Genomic DNA, 16693 nt, shown 5'->3' on the forward strand with positions numbered 1-16693 from the left:
CAATGATCCTTCAGGCCTTTTTTACACACCTGCCTTTGTAAATAGAGGGAAGTTCACATTTACAGATGCACTGGTCTGTCTGCACTACTCTCTGCAGTGTCCCGCAATTGAGGCAAATACAGTTCCCGTACTAGGCAGTGATGCAGCCAGTCAGGATGCTCAATACTCTCAAATCATCCAAAATCCTTAAATGATTATTGTGCCTTCAGCCATAAGCTAAGACAGTAAAGTATATGCAGCCTGTTAAGATGATTGCGCTACCTATGACTTGCAGTAATATTGTAATATTGTGTATAGTAATTAGATAAAAATTGCCTTTAACTAGAACCATATAACCACTTGAATCTTGACTTAGAAGTCTGATGGTATCCATCATGAGTAATTACCAACATTTAATGGTGAATATTAAGTGAGTACAATAATAAAAAATATTGGGAAATATCCCTGAATTTTCATGAAATTACAGTATCATTCATAAAAAACATACAAAACTATATCAGCTTTGGTTTTTAATAAACATTATAACACATATCAAATCCTTAAAGTGGAATATTAAAAATTAAGCAGTAAGCAAAAGAGAGCCCCTGAAGCAAGGTCATTAAACAATATTCCTCTATCATACATTTGTCTCCACTTACCTGTTTTTCCAGGAGCGTCAGAGATTCTAAAGCCTTATTATTTTATCGTTATTGATAGGAATGAGTTCTGGAGCAAAATTTGTTGGAAATTCCCTATTCTGTCTTTCCAGCTGTCTGACTAAAACTGACATGTCTTATCACAACTGTCAGTAGAAATCACAAGAAAGAAGATCGAAACTTTTGGCACCTCCAGCTATTTGAGCAGTAAATGTTCTCGTATTCTGATTTGATTGTTAGAGAGGCTTGTGAAAGGTAATTGGTCTACACAGTCAAAAAGAAATTGTACAACCTAACAATGAAATTGAAAACAACAGACAATCCGCAGATGCTGGAAATGAAATTGAACCTTTACAATGTACAGAATTACAGTTTTTAAATGGCAAAGTCAATAACTCTTCTTACTATTTTACCAAGGGTGCTCCAAACTTGTATAGCACCAGAGATTCCAACACACTAGACCACTGTTATATTAAGATATAGAATGCCTACCAATCCATAGCCAGACTGCATTTCAGTAAATCGGATCATTTGGCTGTCCTTCTAGGCAGAGGCTAAGGAGCAAAGCACTAGGGAGGTGATTGCAGGAGGCAGAGGAGTGGCTATGGGATTGCTTCAAATTAGTGGACTGGACAGGTTCGGACTAAATTAGGATGCTTTACAGCCGTGGCAGGACTTGAACGCTAGTACCACTTATAACGTTAAATCAAGAGACGTAGAAAACAACAGGGCTTCACTTCCTGATGAGCTCAATGCCTTCTATGTTGGCTTTGACCATCAATAAAGAAAGGCTCTATTATGGACACACATAGCCCCTGAGGATCCTGTGATTTTAGTCTCTGAGGCTGATGTGTGAGCAGCCTGTAGGAGGGTGAACCCAGTCCTAATGGGGTCAGGCCAGTTACTAAAGACCTGTGTTGATTAACTGGCTGGAGTGTTCATTGAAATCTTTAACCTCTTGCTTTAGCAGTCTGAAGTACCCACCTGCTTTAAGCAGACTTTACTTATCCCAGTGCCTAAGAAGAACATAGTAACTTGCCTTAAAGAATATCGTCCAGTAGCACTTACATCCACTGAAGTGAAGTGCTTTGAAAAGTTGGTGATGGAGCATATCAACTTCTGATTGGGAAGTAACTTAGATCCACTACAAATTGCCTACCAGAGCAACAGGTTCACAGCAGATGCCATCTCATTAGCTATTCACTCAACCCTAGAATACCTGGACATCAAAGCACACATCAGGATATTGTTATTGACCACAGCTTGGCATTTAATACCATCATCCCCTCAAGACTAATAAATAAGACTCAAGATCTTGGCCTCAATACCTTCTTGTGCAATTTGATCTTCAGTTTCCTCACTTGCAGACCCCAGTCAGTTCATTTTGGAAACAACGTCTCCTCCACAACCTCTTTCGGAGGACCTGTCCTGGACCCAACATGTAAGTCGAATTCTGAAGAAAGCATGACAGTGCCTCTACTTCCTTAGGAGTTTACGAAGATTCAGCATGACACCTAAATCTTTGAAAACTATGAAATCTATAGATGTGTAGTGGCTGCTTCACAATCTGGTATGGAAACACCAATGCCCTTGAATGGGAAATCCTATAAAAAGTAATGGAATTTGCCCTGTCCATCACAGGTAAATTTCCTCCCCCCCCACCCCCCCACCATGAGCACATCTATATGAAGCGTTGTTGCAGAAAAGCAGCATCCATCATCAGGGACCTCCACTGCCCAGGTCATGCTCTCTTCTCACTGCAGCCATTAGGAATTAGGTACAGTAGCCCTAAGACTCACACCACCAGGTTCAGCAACAGTTACTACCCCTCAGTGATCAGGCTCTTGAACCAAAGGAGATAACTTTACTCAACTTCAGTTCCTCCATCATTGAAATGTTTCCATAAGCTATGGACTCACTTTCAAGGACACATTATCTCATGCTTTTGATGTTTATTGCTTATTTCTATTATTATTATTATTATTATTATTTTTTTTCTTTTCATATTTGCACAGTTTGTTGTCCCTTGAATGTCTGTTGATGTTGTCTTTCACTGATTCTATTATGGTTATTATTCTAATATAGATTTATATGTCTGCAAGAAAATGAAACTCAGGGTGTTATATGGTGACTTGTATGTACTTTGACAATAAATTTACTTTGAAATTTAAACTTTAACTGGATTTTGACAATTATATGGTATATACAGTATACCACATCACAATATACTGATGATATTTCATGGGAACTAAGATACTAACAGAGTTAGAGGGCAAGATGAGAGAGTGGGAAAGTATTATTTCAATTGTTTTGCAGACTGAACTGTTTATTTAATCAGCTCTTTAATCTTGTGTATTTCAGCCATGGTTTAATAGCATTAGCCATTTTCTTTTAGATGTTATTATTCAGAAACACCCAGATCCCATTCTTTCATGCTTGCACTGATTCACTTCCGTGGAGAATATATTGTTAATATCTCATTGTCTTCCTACATACATAACATTTAACCATCATTTGCCTTGCATGTGCTGAATCTCAACGTAAATCAGCCTGTGTTACTAGTAGCTGACTATGAATTAGAATGAATTGCTAAGTATGAATTGCATATCTGCTCTCTCACATCTCCAGATACAGCCTGCAAAATGGCAGATTATTCCCTCCCTCGGTCCTCAAGAAGGGTCTTGACTGGAATTGTCAACTGTTTATAGATGCTGCCTGACCTGCTGAGTTCCTCCAGCATTTTGTGTCCATTGCCTTGCAATGATAACTTTGTTATTAATAAAAGTAGGAATTGTCAACGTTCCCAGAAACAGTTCCTCTTAGTCTCCACTCACATCCCAAATAGTAATAAATCCATGGTCAGCCATTTTAGGCTTATGGTCATTCTGCCAAATTCATTCCACATGATACCACCTGGTAGAGCACTCTCATGTATTATTTTACCAAAATTATATCGATCGCATATTAGTTTTTACATCTACTTGCTGCACCCCCTGTAACCATCCCAATATCCATAGTTCTCCACAGAAACCTATAGAACACTTAAATAGTCAATAGGGGACCTACATTCATTATAAAATTAATATGCTCTAAATCCCCGTTCAATAATCTCACCCGTAAACTTTTGTGAAATCAGTCAATGATGAGGAGTGCCAAGATAATGCAGTAGCTATTAAACCCATCATAGGCAGCAAGAAATGGTGTATTAGCAAGATGAATGAGACTGTAATAACAATTTTTGTTCTGTACAACTTCTATTGATGCTACAAATCACTATTGTTATCTCATTATTAATTGATTTGTTAAATGTACAATATTAATGAACATTATCCTTTGACACATTGCACATGATATTTATTTAATGAGGAAAAGAAAGCTGTGCTAAATTAAAAACAAGCCACCAACAATCCAGAGCAACTGTGTTTTACTTTGATTTTCTATAATTGGTGCCGGATAAATGATCTGGCCATGAAACACATTTTTTTTGTAAAAGACACAAAGGCCATAGCAGATGCACAGAAACCAAACATGTCTAGATGATTGAACTGACCTTTTGCAAATTGACTTTACACCAATAAACAAACCCGTATAAGGAAGTAGGAACTCTTAAAGCATTTTTAATACTGACTACTTGCAAACATGCTTCCTTTTTTGGAATCAATACATTGCCAATATTATTTTACAACACCTAACTTATAAAACATAAGCTATACTGCAGTGAATATAGTGTTAGCAATTTTACCGCATGGTGGTTACTAGCAAATGTTTTAATAAATTTGACTTTCACACTCAGATTTAACTAAAATTAACAGCAATTTTGATTATTCGGTTTGAGGTAATTCCCAAGATGTTAACTGATGAAGGAATGAACACAAGAGATTCTTCAGATGCTGGAAACCCAGAGCAACACACAAAAAATGCTCGAGGAACACTGCTGCTGGCAATCCTTCATCAGGACTGATGATGAAGTGTCTCAGCCTGAAAAGTGGACGGTTTATTCATTTCCATAGATACTGCTTGAATTGCTGAGTTCCTCCAGCATTTTGTGTGTGTTGATAAGGGAATAGGCTGGCTCAGATCTAGTCTTGTGTAATGAGAAAGGCTTAACTGATGATCTGGTAATTATGGGGTTTTTAGGGAACAGTGATCACAATATAATAGACATTTACACAAAGACGAAAAGTGACTTTGTTTAATCTGAATACAGCAAACCATGAGGACAAAGACGTGGCAAGGCTGGTGGAAATGGGGAAATAGTATCACAAAGTAAGATCCAGAACACGCAATGCCTAACATATAAAACATTTCCAAATAGTATCCATGCTGTTGTGAAAAGAAAAACTCAACAGAAAGACTAGCATAGCTACATGGCTATGAAGAGAAGCAAAAAACAGTATCAGATGAAAGGAAAGGGTTTAAAAATAACATTTCCAAGTAAAAACATTTAAGCACGATAATATAAAACTTCAGAATTCAGCAAAGGAGGATCACGGTATTGAGAATGAGAGGAAAAGTAGAAAATGAATGGAGGCTAAAGAGAAACTTGTAAAGAAAATCAGACGAGAATAAATAAGAAGCACAAAAAGCAGCATTAATAAAAAGCTAGTAATTTACTTGACTGAAAATAAATGCTGAAGATCTGATAGCATGCATCTTGTGGTTTGGAAAGGGTGGCTATGGAGATGTATACCAACTTCTATCTTCGAAAATACATTGATTCTAGTATAGTTTCCTAGATTGCAAGGCAGCAAATTACAACCACATAATTAAGAAAGGAAGGAGAGAAAAAACACAGGATATTATAGACCATTTAGCATGACACCTGTAATAGAGAAAATGTTAAAATATATTATGAAGAAAGTGGTAAGCAGTTTCCAGAATTATGAACAATTTATCAAAGAACACCCATATTTGATAAGTCTATTGGAATATTTTTGTGATTTTAGCCAGCAGAGTAGAAAAGGGTGAATGATTTAATGTAGTGTATATGGAATTTCAGAAGTCCTTGGATTAAAGTGCTGCACCAGAGACTAATAAAATAGTTAGGGTGCAGTGTAGGGGAGGGGTCAATATACTGAGTTAGATAGAGGAGTGCTTAATGGCTGGAAACAAAGGGAAGCAATAAATGGGTCAATTTTGGGTTGAAAGGCTGTAATAAGCAGAAATATGTGTAATCCACTTAGACAGAAAAAGTAAGTACAGCATTTTTTAAATAGTGCAAATTTAAAAATGTTTTTTGTTCAGCCACACCTGTGTATCTTTGTGATGAACCGAGGAATGTTAATTTTTAGGTTTACAAGCAATTAGGACAGCCAACTGCATATTGGACTTGATTACAGTAAGTTTTGGGAAGAGTAGAAACATCACTCCAATTCCATTCAACCTTTTATTATGTAGAGAACGGGGCAGTGCAAGTTCATCAGATTAATTCCTAGGATATGAATTTTTCTAATTCGGTGAACTAGGCCTGTATTCTCTTGACTTTAGAAAAATGAGAGATGGCCTTATAGAAATGGACAAAATTCTTCACTGGGCATTGACAGGGTATCTGCAGTGCTGATATTTCCCCTGGTTATGGTGTCTAGAGCCAGGAGCCAGGAATCATAGCCTTGAAATAACAAATTAGCCATTTAGTAAAGAATTGGGAAGAGATTTCTTCACCCAGAGCGTGGTGAATCCTTGGAATTCTTTGCTCAAAAGGGCTCTAAAGCACAATTGCTGAGCACTTTTCAGGCACAGATCAGAAACGAGCTCAATACAGGAAAATGAAACTGAAGTAAAGGATCAGATACAATTTTAATAACTGACAGAGCAGTCACAAACTGCCTGCTTCTGCTTCTTATGTTCTTATTTAAGTGGATTTCTCTAGATGCATGTCACCCTGTAGTGAATAAAAAACTTCAACTAATATTAGATTATTTGAAACTTGACTCATGGATAAATATGAGAACTTCCCACTGTCTCTTCCCACACTAAAGAAATCTGCTTCAAAAACTGCACCTAGCTTGGCAAGATCTGAACATATTGGCACTAATGCACACTGAAAATTTTGCCTCCATTGGGAAAGATCATGAAAAATAGATAAGAAGAAAATTACTGCCAGAACGTGATTACTTTACAAGGCCTTAAACAGGATGGTTTAAGGAGTGAGGAAGAGGGATTTTTAACAACTCGCAGCTGGTGGGTTTTGCAGTCAGCAGAGTACTAAATGACAAGAATGTTGTTGGTGGTTTGCAATCTTGACATAAACCTGCCAATTTCCAGATTAAACCCAAATGTGTCAGGCAGCAATCGGAAGCCCACACACAGGGAGAGGCAACTAAATAATTTGATTTATTAATTGCTGACTAAAGATAATTATGATTGCAGATTTTGAATTTAACCTGCGGGCATAATTTTGTGAACCCTGAAATTCTCCCATCCTGCCAACACCCATATATAGTTTGACAACTCCTAAGTTTCAGAATCAGTCCACAATTCTACTTTCCTATTCTGGAGATTGCATGGAATGCTACAAATCATTTGGGCCAATGCCATTGACTTTTTTAAATCTGCTGCCACTGAATCAGGCTTCAAAGGCTTCATTTGTGTCAGAGGCCTGCATAAAACAAGATGTTAGATATCTTTGCATTTGAAGAATGCTGATTGATTTTTATCTCCTGTGGTTAGGCTCACGCGGTTGGCCATAGGCACAGTTGGAACTCGGGCTTGGATCCAGTATTTGGTACAGGGCTTGGAGTGATTAGGGCCTTGCTCATGTGGATGGGTGTGTGAAGGGAGAGAACTTTGGCAGCTAAGCTGACAGTCTGATATTGTTGGGGAGGGGTAAAGAAGGGTTTGTGGATGGTTAGGAATCTGATATTTGTTGAGCGGGAAAAATGGAGGAAGGGAAGCCAGGAAGGAAGATAATGTTGTGTGGGATGGGAGCGAGGACAACAAACACAGGCACATAAATCAGAGGCCAGGGAATGGAGGAAGAGCAGGGCATTGGAGGGCAGTAGTGGAAGCATGAGTCAGGGACTTCAGATCTCATACGAATCATTATGGGGGAGAAATCACTAGGACTGTAGATATACTAAAGATTGGATTACTAAGGATCAACATATGCTGGCCGGCTGGTGGTGCAATGGCATCAGTGCCGGACTCCGGAGCGAAAGCTCCCGAGTTCGAATCCAAGTCAGGCCACCGCCTGAACACACTTTCCATCCGTGCCGGGTTGAGCATTGAGCTAGCCACTCAGCCTCGTAAAAAAAACAGAAGGGTCGAGTCAGGAATGTTCATATTGTGACCTGGTTAATCCAAAAGGAGACCAATCCTGACACCATGTGCCAGACAAGAATAGCTGACTGTCTGGTGTGAAACGCTACAAAAGAAAATGTGCTTAGGAGTTAGTTTCATGTCAGAGGAGCTGGGTGACAAGGATGAGGACATGCCTTTTATTTACTTTGGAGTTCTCCAATGTTGGTGTTAGAGGAATAATACCAGTTTATTTCTCTAACGAGCACTTAATGTAGTTCATTCTCCAAATGGCATATTTCATAGGGGACTGCTGCCATTTCTTTTCAACTTGGTTTAAAAGACATATTGGGGTCACAAGGCTGGCCTGAGGTGGAAAGTGCCTGGTTAAAGGGTCATCTCATGTTTCACTCATGAAGTCATTTATCAATTGTATGTATAATGCAATTTATGACTGAATTTTCAGGAGGCAGAGTCAAGCACCATCTTTTGTTTGCAATCAACAAAAACTTAACATTCAAACAATGTACATCTACTTGTGTATCTGCCTCTTTCTCTTACTCGCAGTAGTATGTAGTAAGTTATCTCTCTGCATTCCTCAGATTCATGCAGTGTTAGCTAAGATGCTCTTCTTCTGATTTTGAATCCCATGATATTTTACTTCATGAAAATCTCCACCTACAGGGGGCAATAATGTGGCAGTAAGTGGGAGTTCTAAAATGTGTAAATAGATGATAAAGGGAATTACTTTCTCATCATCATTTACCCCAGAGGATTTTTATACTTTTATACTGGCAATTAGCTGCTGAACACACTTCTGCATGTCAGTGGGATTTGAAGAGCTAGAATTGGGTTTCCAATGTTCTATAGAGGTCTTGGTGAGGTTTGCAGCACCTATAGAATTGTTATGTTGGATTTTCCCTGCAGTTGGCCATCCATCCCATGGACAAAACAAACATTACAAAGTCATGTTATATTGTAACTTAATATTTATGATCATTCCTTCACCCTCCCTGTAGATGTTTATGATGTAATTCAGACTGAGTCAGTGCTCAGTCATTGTACTCGCTCCTCTTAATGATGATCAAACCCAAATCAACCCCCAGCCCTGAACTGGAATATTATTGAAGTGGCTTAGTTAAATTTGATCCAATAAACAAGAGGCCTAAAATAAAAACTGGACTTCCACCTGTCTTAGTATTGCTCGCTAAGATACTAAACATAGTCAACAACTCAAACTACAACAGGGTACTCAATTAAATTAACAAAGTAAAGTTTGATAGTGTCAGGAAAACATTTCTTATTGCAGTTTTCTCTTAAAAAGCAGATAGACTTTGGAACTTTCCACCCTAAACATTTTTGCAATAACATGAGGAGCAGTTAGTCTAGTAACACAGTCCTGAAAGTCGTATGGCAGAAAAAATAGCAATGATTGCTCTTTAGCAATGTTACAAGTGATGGATGTTTCACACCATTGGTTGGGGAGCCCCCTCTACTCCCAGTTCACTGGGAAGTTAATGTATTTTCACAGCTCAGTGAAAAACACATTCTTGCTATGTACAGAGGCCAGGGAGGATAAAGGCTAAATACATAGCTTGCCCTTGGTTAGCTGACCTCAATTGTGGCAACACAGAAGCTTTTTCTAAAGAAAGCTTTATTTCTTCAGTCAGGAAACAGAACATTAACCACAGTGTCTGCTACAGTTTGGTTAACAGAGACCTCTGGTGACAGTACAAACATTTTAATAGATGGTTTAATTCTGCTGCCATGACCCCACTCAAAGAGAATAATTCACTGTAAGAATTCTGCTGATGCTCACATTCAGTAATTGTTACCGCAAACTGCAGCAAACAGGCATAATGAGGAAATGCAAAATATAAAAACAAAATTTTAACCAGCTTTCTTTCATTTAAGCTTACGTCTGCAAGATTTTTCAATGGAATGGTTGGAATAATATTAAAAATCATCCTCAATCATCCATTCTGTGCAATATCAAAGTCTAGAATAATCTACTTTAATGTGTTTAAGAGTAAATAGTACAAATTGGCCTCAGACAGGGGTATCGCTGCATAACTGAATTTGAACAGACTAATTAGGATTATGCTGGTTTTTGCATGAAGCACTTATCCACCAATAAGTAGGTAGCTTCAATATTTGTTTATGAGGTATGAAAATAATTGTCACATTCCTAATCATTTACTGTATTCAACAACAGCTTCATCATAAGAATTTCATCCACTCAAATACTAATGTTAGCTCAAAGGAATCTTATTTGTAATGCATAAAGCCAAACTTCTCACCTTGCAAAGTTTCTGAAAAATTATAGAATATTGATTTGTGCTGATCTACTTTGCCTGCACAATTTTAACTGCCAAATTCAGGAACAATTAAAATGGAAAGATGACTGTACTTACATTGATTTGATTGGCAGATCAATCCCAGTTTCAGCTGCATCTCCTCTATTACTGCAGCCAGTTAATGAAATTTTGCATTCTCCCAAAATACGTGGATGACTAAAGATTCAATTTCTTGATAAACTGTAAAATAATATCTTTGTGCAATGCAGTATGATAATAATAGACTGCTCTGCTGGTTTTTCAATTATGTCATGATTCCTATAGATAAACAGAGGTATTTTCGATAGATTTAGCTAATCCATGCAAAATACTTCAATGTATGTCCATTGCACGACCCCGGTGGTTCCTAAATAAAATCAGGGATTCTTCCTCCACAGATTTAATCAAGGGACCGCTTGGCACTTGCAATAGTCATAGAGCTTTACAGTATGTAGACAGGCCCTTCGGCCCACTATGTTTATGCTGTTCTGCGTGCCTATTACCCACATTAATTTTATATCTCTCTATCCTCTGCAATGAGAAGACTTTCCTCTTATCACAATTTCTTGAATATCACTAAATTTACTGCAGTTTTTTACACATCTTTTATCCTGTTATTTATGGACTTGCTGTTCTGATTATTCCTATGAAAAAGCCACATCACTATGGAGTTTCCATGTACTTGAGATGTCTGGGAATGAGGTTCATGGTGGACACTTTTCTTTGCTTCTCATGCGAAGGCTTAGATTTCACCCAAGGATGGGAGTGAGCAGTATCACATTCAGATTCAGAGTATGACACCCAATTCCCACCATTGATTTATCCACTTCCTCCTGATGAGTATCAGGCAGAAATATATAAGGGCCAAATGTTACATTGCAACCAAGATCCAATGCATTTGTGCAGAGCATAGAGAGAGCAGAGTGCACACTCTGGCCGATGGCACAAGATGATCTACAGCCTAACTAGTGGTCCTTTGAAGGGTTCATGGAGGCCAGTCCAAAAAGAGTGCGGCAAGTTTTCTTTACCATTTTCACATCCATGTCTGCTTCTCTTGTCTATGAAAACATTTTGCATGCCCACCAACAGAGAAATAGTTATCCAGATCTGCATGAGAACTGCCGGATTTCTTGTCCTTCCTCTCACCCCATCACTATCAGCAAGCAACTGAGAAAATCCTCAGATGTTCATCATGATAATATTAAAATAAAGCTATTCCACAAAATGATTCAAGCCGCTATCACCAATGGATGCCATGGTGTCCTACAGTTATTGAGTCACATAGCATGGAAAAGGGTCCTTCATTCCAATTCTTACACGCTGACCAAGTGTCTTCCACTTACTTCAATTTGCCCATACCCTACTAAAACTGTCCTATCCACAATCCTGTCCAAATATCTTTTAAACATTGTAACTTCCCCAGCTTTACCATTTCCTCTGGTAGTAAAGGATGAGCAATTTTAGGTTCCTGGGCAGCAACACATCTCAGAGAACCTACCCCGGGCCCACTATATTAATGTAATCATGATGACATTCGATGTTCTAGGAGCTTTGGTATGTCACGAAACATATGAGCAAATTTCTTCAGATGTACCGTTGTCAGAATTCTGACTGGTTGCATGACTGTCTGGTATGGAAGCGCCAATGTAAGAGGCTTCAGGGAGTTGTAGACTCAGCCAGCTCCAATATAGACTCAAGCCTCCCCACCATCGAGGAGATTTTTCAAAAGTGGTGCCTCAATAAGGCAATATCCATCACTAAGGACCTCAATGCATCCTCTTCTTACTTTTATTGTAACTTTTAGTAATTTATTATGCCTGCTCAATTCTGCTGTCACTAAGTTCACAACTTATGTCACTGACAATGAACCATTTTGACAATTTTGGTGTCAACCACAAACTTACTAATCAAGCCATGCACATGATCATCCAAATTGTTCATGTATAGATGAGAAACAACAGTTAATCCAACACTATCACATAACACTGTTCATGGGTCTCCAAACTGAAAAACTTCCCTACCATCCCTGACTCCTTCTACCAAGCCAATTTTGTATCCAATTGGTTACTTACCTAGGATTCCACGTTATCTCACATTGTGAAGGGTGGCAATGCTAATAACCATAATGGCTAGGAATATTACACTGTTAATAACAATATATCTTTAATATGTATCATAGAACTTTTTAATGACTTCTTCAGATGCACTTGGCTAAACAAATTAAATAAGTATATGCAACTCGACTGTTGTTTCCATCCTGTTTTAAATTTTCATATATTCATATAAGGGAAAGTAACAGTTTAAGAATATTTCTATATAATGACTTTCCAATATGTTATTTGTAATTTATGAAAAGATTTCATGATGCAAGGAAGTAGAGCATTTTCAATGGTTACGTCCGTGGCTCCCTCCTTTTTGAGAATTGCAAGATCACTATTAAGTCAGTTCAGGAGACTCAGGAAATGAGAGAAAGAGATGCAGAATCCACAAAGAGTTTGGAATGTGTCCTGGCCCCCGAAAGGCGGAACCATCGATAACAGCTATTGTCTCTTGGAGACGGAATTGTGTATTGAATACTGTATGATGCATCGAAGCCCCCAGGCAATGAACCGGGGGGGGGGGGGGGGAGTTGGTGGAGGGATTGCATCATCCCAACCTGATTGACATCTGAGACCCTGTGAGTCAGGATAAAAGAGGGTCTGGGGAACAGCCCCTTCAGACGCACCAGAAGAAATGCTAGAACTCCTGTAACAGCGTAATAGCGAAAGCTGGTGGAAAGCCCACATGTGTCCTTTTCCATTTGCCTTGGAATTGGTGGGTCTTTACCACGGAAGCACGGCTTGAGCTAACCACAAAGGGGAAACCAGTCCCCAACGACTCTCGAAGGATTGACATCATAAAAGGAATGGGCAAGTTAAACCTCCGTCTTGCTCTCCAACCAAAAAGCTGCAGCTTGAATGAACTTGAGTGACTTTTATATTTCCATCGGACAATACATTATCCCCTAGACAACAATAGAGCTATTTCTTATTGATTATTATTATACCCGCGCTTTTAGATTTAGTATTGACGACGTATATGATCTGTATGTTTGCATTGATATTATTTTTGTGTATTTTTATCAATAAATATTGTTAAAAATAGTACCATCAGACTTCAACGGACCTCTCTATCTTTGTTGGTAAGTGACCCAGTTACGGGGTACGTAACACAATTTACACTTTGAATGTAGAACTTTCAATTTTTTTAGATATTTCATTTTTGCCTTTTCATTTTGAATAAATGATTCAAGGATTTAATTATCTTTAAGAAAATCTTTACTGTCCTCTTGCATGGGATCTGGGATCAGCCATGAAGGAATGACAGAGCAGACTCAATAGGCAGAATGGCCTAATTCTGTGCCTATGTCTCATGGTCTTATTATTTTCAGAAATGACTATTTATTCCCTCCAATTTTCCCCTTCCCCATTGCTCCAAAGATCTAAAATCTTTGCTTTGATATTAGTTCTTGGTTTGCCTCTAAGAAAGCATTCAAGCAATAAAATGGCACCCAGAAGCAAGTTCCCTCTTAATTGCCCAATTAAAGAGTTTTCCCTGCTACTATTGCTGAAATTAACCAAGTAAAAACAGGCTAAGAATTGAAAAATAGGACCAAACATAAATGGGAAATGCAACAATGTAGTCCAGCTATCAGAATCTGGCACGTTTCTAAGTCATAAGCCAACTGGAAAGAAATAGAACAAAGGAAATATTTTCCACTAAAAACAAAATAATGCATTTGCTAGATAGCTGAAACAAACCAGAAAATGCTGAAAATGAGGGAAGCTGTTAATGTTTCAGGGTGATGACTTATCAAGTAGAACTGTTTTTTCCAGAAATTTCAATGACATTTTTAGGGGCAGGCAGATGCTTTAATGGATAAACAGCATAAAGATATTACACAAGGTCTGAGAAATGGAATTCTGCTGATAAGATTCTTCACATTTGTTTTTCATAATTGAAGCCTCTGGGCAATTTCCATAATTTCATCAGTGAAGCTTGGGTTATGAGCAAATACAAAGGATTAGAAAGAAATACAGGGGACCTGAACATATTGAGGTTTAAGCAAGAATCTTCACAGAAAGAAGATTGGGAATATGAAAGGAATAGGCTAATAACTTTAAGTTTCCAACTATTTGCTTCAAAGTAATATAGACTAAAAGAAACTTGATAGAGATCCAGAAATCATTAAAGAGCTGAAAAACATTTCTGTTAATGGATTATTCCTGTTTAGCATATTTGTGACGATCCGAAGAATATGAATGCAAACTATTGAAGACTAGGAATAGACTGGATATTCGGCCAATCTCTAATCAGAAAATTGTGAGCCTGCTATATTTTGGTGGTAGCATGAATCGCTACATTGTTTTAGTGCAAATTAGATTTGCTTCTAACAGGGACAAAGATCATATTATGTACATGGTGAATGCCATCTCATTGTGTTGATTTATTTTGATCATGTGAAGTGATTTTATTCTGCATTTCCCCATAATGTATGCATTGATGTTAATTTATCTGTGGGTTTGAGAGAGGTGAAAAGAATGAGGGAAGAAAATGGCGCTGAGTCTTTGTAGTGAACCAGCTGGTTTCTACATGCCTGGGATTTCTGTATGTTCCCATCAATACATAAGAGAGAGTCCAAATCTTTAAGAATGCTGTAATATCTTAATGACAGAAAATAAATATATTTTATTTCTGTGGTAGTGTAATCAAAATGAAGGCCTCAATTGGGAAAGGGAAAAATTCCAGTAATTGGGATAATTTAAATGTCTAATTTAGCAAATATGGTTACAATCTCTATTAAGCAGGCTGATGACAGCAACTTGCCATGATTTCCTTGACAACCCATGGAAAAGCTCACCCTCTTCAACCTTGAAATACTAAAGCAACATTCGGCTGGGCACCTTAGAGGCAGCTTCTAACTCATACATAATGTTGAAAGGTCTGATAATCAAATGATGGACTGCAGTGAATATTCAGCCTGCTTGACAGCTGTAGTGATGATGTCTATCAAGTCAGTATACAGCAACTTGTCAAGATTTCCTTGACAACCCACAGAAAAGCTTGCCCTCTTCAACCTTGAAATACTAAAGCAGCATTCCGCTAGGCACCTAAGAGGCAACATATGTGATGTTGAAAGTTAGGGTAAGGTCTGACTTGATAGATATCATCACTGTGTCTACTGGATCATAATTGCAGGGCAGCTTACAATCATCAGCAATGAGGTTGAGCACCTCCTCACCAACTTCTCATGGATTTTTGCATACTGACCTGCCAGTGAGACCTATGCTTCACTGAAAAAGGTAAAGAGGAAGTAGAATCCCCTATTACTGATCATTTCATTACTGATTATTGCACACGTGAACAACCATTAAAAATGTTAATTACAATATATTATTACATCTAACATTGAATGTCCAATCAACACTGAAACTTTATGGTCGACTGTACTCAGATAGAATTCATGCATTATTTCAATTCACCCCAGGTAAGTTTAAAGTGACACCTTCTATGAACGTTCAGCGCTACACTACACAGCATGACTTTTGCTGTCTGAACGTGACAATCACTATTGAGAAGCTCCATACACATGAAGTTCAAGCTGCTGTGGAGTCCTCATTTACACCTCGTCATGGTTGATACTGCAGGCTTTTATCTTGTGATTATCATGCTGCTGTTTGTGAGGGTTTGTTGTGTGCAATAGGCTGCCATGATTCTCCAGGTTTAGAACATGGACTCCATTTAAAAAAAAATGTTATTGATTTGTATAAGGTCAAGCCACATTTAACCCGATTGCTAGCTTGACGGGTAAAATGGAAATGTTTGTTTGCTGAGTACTTAGACTGGAGACATAAAACCTCTTGTTAAAAAATATGAACTAAAACATTCTCAATTTTTTCTCTTAAATTGTTCATAGAATGTAGTAATCACTGGTAAATCTTGCTTCCTTTGTCCATTGTTTTTAGCATTTTACAGATTGTTTGTCAGATCATTTCGGAAGGTGATTAAACATAAACAACATTGGTAATTTGCAGACCAGACCAGACAAGGATGGCAGATTTCCCCTCTCATTAGTAAATCAGTTAGGTTTTAATAACATTATGGACTTAAATTCTTTAATGTGTGGAATTTGAGTTAATGTTTTTAGATCAATGGTCCAGGTCTTAAGATCCTGGTCCATTAACTTAGCCATAATGTTCCCCTACCTCAGGTAACTTGGGAAATAAAACAGCTTGTTAAAGAGGAAATCTCATAGATTGCTATGGAAGGAGTCATCTCCTATTGAGAACAGTAATGACTATAATCAAACTTCAATTTGAACTAACTGTTCTGATTGTATCTCTGTGGAGCTGAGAACAGTTAACTTGCAGTTCTAAAAATTTAAGAAGCCAGATGATCATTAAGCACATAATGTGAACCATCTCTCTCAACTTCAAAGCATGGGTT

The 16693-nt window shown here is 37.9% G+C and overlaps 1 protein-coding gene across 1 annotated transcript in view; it reads right to left on the bottom strand.

Annotated features, from left to right (window-relative positions):
* The window catches only part of LOC132380092 (alpha-1,6-mannosylglycoprotein 6-beta-N-acetylglucosaminyltransferase B-like), a 919103-nt gene that overhangs the window by 81355 nt on the left and 821055 nt on the right, over positions 1 to 16693 (bottom strand). The window lies entirely within an intron of this gene.

Source organism: Hypanus sabinus, chromosome 23, assembly GCF_030144855.1.
Source record: "Hypanus sabinus isolate sHypSab1 chromosome 23, sHypSab1.hap1, whole genome shotgun sequence".
NCBI classification, from domain to species: Eukaryota; Metazoa; Chordata; class Chondrichthyes; order Myliobatiformes; family Dasyatidae; genus Hypanus; species Hypanus sabinus.